The sequence below is a fragment of the Chrysochloris asiatica genome, unplaced genomic scaffold, assembly GCF_000296735.1.
Source record: "Chrysochloris asiatica unplaced genomic scaffold, ChrAsi1.0 scaffold00009, whole genome shotgun sequence".
Taxonomy (NCBI): Eukaryota; Metazoa; Chordata; class Mammalia; order Afrosoricida; family Chrysochloridae; genus Chrysochloris; species Chrysochloris asiatica.
In genome coordinates, this window is record NW_006408527.1 from 36,983,116 (window position 1) to 36,987,456 (window position 4,341).

Consider the following 4,341-nt stretch of genomic DNA (forward strand, 5'->3'; position numbering starts at 1 on the left):
CCCCATGATGTTATTTAGTTAGACAACTAAAGGATTGTAAGGATTTACATTTTCTTAACATTGTGGTGAAATTCATACCAAACAATCAAATTAGTATGAAACTATCCCATGTGGCACTGCAGGTGGTTTGAACCGCAAAGATGGTGCTTCAAGCTCACCAGCCACAACTCAGAAACTCCATACAAGGTTGATGTGGATCAGAAATGACTCAAAAGCACTTAACAGCAACAACGTCGATATAGTGGATGAGTAGTATGGTCTACAAAGAATCAAGATAATATACTTTGGTGGATATCCAGAGATATAACATAGTCCTGGAGCAGGGTAGTAATATGAATTGCTTGTTTTGTATGTAAATATGAACAATTTACCTACAGAGAGTGAGAAAATACACTCTCCAGTCAAATACTCCACAGGTCAAATCTGATCATCACCTACCTACTTTGTAAATAAATGTTATTGAAGTGCAAACACTACCATTGGTTTGTATATTGTCTAAGGCTACTTTTGTGCTATAGTGGTAGAAATGAGTAGTTAAAACAGAGACCATACGGCCTGCAAAACCTAAAATATTCAATTGTTGTTGTTGGTAAGTGCCATTAAGTCATTTCTGACACATAGCAAGTCTGTATAGGTTTTCCTAGAAGCGACTGGAGAGCTTGAACAGCCAAACATGCTATTCAAACCAACTTTGCAGGTCAGTGCATTAACTCATAGTGTCACACGAGGATTCTAAATATTAAATAAATGAACCTCTATGAATAAAGATGGTGAATTCCAGTAGCATAAAAGTAACAGGAGCAATGTTGATCTGTACTGGCAAGGAAGCCACAAACAAATAGCAAAACAACTGCAGTTTGGTTGTCATTTGCTTAAACTGATAATAGTTTATCATTATTTCCAAGATTCATTTATTTTATTTAGAAACAATATTAGAGTAATGAAAGGGATTTCCTGGGAACCATTATCCCTGCTACTTTAAAGTTTACAGGGTTAACCTATATTTACAGTTTTACTAATAATGTGTTTTCTCTATCTTGTTATCATGGCCAGTTGGAATAGTTTCTGAGACTTCCACTTGCCCTTTAATACCATAATGATGCCTCTAATGGTCAATTAATTCATGTAAGGTTTTGCTAGCTGATAATTATATAATCTAAATTATATATTCAGAGTACTGGGAAAAACCACAGCATGGGTCCACAGACTCACAGGGCCCACGGTTAGATGGATAGGATCCAGGATTTCACTTTTTACTGGCCTCCTTAGGTCCTCACACTGACAGGAGAACCACAATGACATTCATCTCAGCTCAGAGTCTGTGTCTAATTGCTCTCAACTAGATAATTCTCTTTCACCCACTGTTCCATTACTCTGGCAAATTGCCAGGATTGGGAATATATTTACTGTGTATACTTGTGGTACATTTTCAGAGTCTTCCCTTCTAACAATATTCAGATCTCAGCCTGAGAGTAGGCTTAAGCTGGGAAACAGGTTAAAGAAGCCACTATGTTCTCTGTACTTCTTCTTCACTAAAACCAATTAGTATGAAGTCATCTGTAAGATGGATGAGCTCATTTAATCTTGACTTGTATTTGCTGTTGTTTTTAAAATTCAAGTAATATCTTCATAGGCTGACTATCTATACTGGACTGAGGAGAACCATACTGCATAAAACACTGCTCTAGATCCTTTAGGATCCCTGGGACCACCAAGACACTGCTGTTTATCAAGATAACAAAGTTTACCTTTCCCATGATCCTACCAGGACTGGATTCTAGTTCACTGGTAACTTCATGTATCAGTTTGTCATAATATGTGTGTTGCTGTGATACTGTAAGTTATACCACTGATACATTCATTTGAAACCTTTTATTGTGAATTGTTTGATAATTTCCAGGGAACATCATAAGTATTACACTCAACCAATCAAACTTATTTCATTGCAATTACAATCTCTTATATGCACTATGGTTAATAGTATTTACCTCTATTCCCTCTTGTCTTTTGTTTGATGTACACAGAGAATATATATACATTTAAATGACCAAATGGCACATTTTGCAAGCCAGCCTCCTGCCCACAGGTACACAGCCTTTCTCATTCCATGGGTCTAGAGTCCTCAGCTGCTCTATCTCTCTAAACCATAGCCTCTGCTTCCATCTCTGCTGTTTCTGGTTTTCTGATTAGGATCCCATGCTCCACTCATGCTCTTCCGTCTTGGTTGTCCTGGGGTCCTCTGTTCTTGTAATGAAAGATTAACTACTCCCCCCTTTTTGTTTCATATCTTCTATCTTTACAGTTGTGATGATCACAATTATTCATGATAAAAAGTATTCACTATTAAATCAAAAGAATCCTATCCCCATCCTCCCCTGTTCCCTTTCACCAGACCCATCTGTACAAGAGGAAAACTAGTCAGTGGGGATTATACCTTACCCTCCTCATTCTGAATCTAGCACACTCTTGAAAGCTTGTAATCCTCCCAATTCAGACAATTCAGAGCTTTATTAGCTCCCAATTTTTGATAGCCAGTGTCTAAGTTGCCCATCCCTATCAACTCTGTGTACTGTGGGGACAACCTTGATCCTTGATGTGAAGAATCCTTCCCTCCTATTTGGTATTTTGAGCAATGACATCTATAATCAAAAGTCCAGTTCATCAAATTATAGCAATTTATGCTTGCTTCCTGTATCAAACTTCCTTATCTTCCTCTAGCAGAATTCTGATCAGCAAGCTATCCAAGCTAGGTCAAATGGATACTCTTTGCAAGTCTGGGTGTTCTTGCATGCCCCTCCCCCTACTTGCAACCAGCTGGCCACTTTAGTTTTAGCTCTAATCCCCAGTGGCTAAGTCAGTGTCCATGGGCTCAGGAGTCTCCCTAAACTTCAGATCAGCCAGCCCTTCCTTTTCTGTGTCTCATCTCAAGGTCAATGGGTGACTGTGGAATATGGTTAAACTCAGCCCCTGTCTTCATTGCTGCATTTATCCCACTTCCACTCATAAATAAACCAAGGCAGTCACCAGCAAGTTTATAAGACTGCTGTGTGTTCCCTTTGAGTTACTGTCTTGGTTGGGTGTTTACCCTGATTGACTTTCTTTTCTTGCCTTGATGGCTCCCAGGTGAACAGCTTGCTTATTCTTGTAACAGTCTGCTTTTTAAAAATTTCCTGCTAGTCTTTTTTTCAAGAAGTAACTTCTGTTCCTGTAGCCATTCAGGGTTATTCTGCATGTCCTTTCAAGTGGAAATGCCCTACTTAAGAAGGTTCTGGGTGGGGCTCAGGATTCCACCTAAACTTAACAAGAAGCCTATTTCACTGGGCAAATTCTAGTAGCCCCTTTAACGAATCCAATCAGTTATAGGCTGAAGATTGGCTTACAAGTTTTCTGTAATCATATTTCTCAATATTCATTTCTAGCACACACTTATGTCTATTTTACAATGATAAGCAGGAGAAACCAAGATCCAGAATGTAGTCAAACAGGTAAACCTTTTAAAAACACTCCAAGTTCAATCTTTGCTTCTACCTTATGCTGGTGTGGCACTGTAGGATCAGCACTGGACTGCAAACCACACAGTTAGTCTTTCAAACCTACCAGATACTCCTTGGAAACCCTATATAGGGTTGGAATTGACTCAATGGCACTTAACAACAACCTTATACTAGCTCCTTTCATATGCATATGAACTTGGGCCTCTGTTGTTGTTCTTGTTAAATGCGTTGAAGTCTTTCCATTTCCTAGTGACCCTGTATAGGGTTTCCAAACTGATCTTGAGGTCTAGGGCTTATGCTTTGGCTCCACACCAGGACTGTGGCAGGGTAGATTCCAGGAGGGCCAGTATTAGCCATCCTTTTTAACTAGTGTGTCATAGGCTCCAGACAACTCCAGAAGCTGCCACGGAAGATAATTTTTAAAATGGCTGCCGCTCTCTCCTCTGCTTATTATAAACCAGGTCATAGGACATTTTCCTCTGTGAAATCTAGGTGTGAACTACCAACCTTGCAGTTACCAGCTTATGGCAAATGACTTGCTCCATCAAGACACCTAAAATAATTAATAAATCACCTCAAATAATTATAAGACGTATACATTTTATGATTCTCTTCATTTGTTTTTCTTACTATTTCACTTTCTTATGCCATTTTATCCATATTATTTTAGACATCCCTTCATTTATTTTTGAAGAGTTTATTATCAGCAGATAAGACTATGTTTCGGATACTGCTATTTTTTTTTTTTTTTTCTGTTAAAATATCACTTCCTAGTAATACAATTTCCAGAGTTACTTTGACCAGGCCATAGGAGTACAAGGTTATCATTGTCCTAATATTTTTTTCA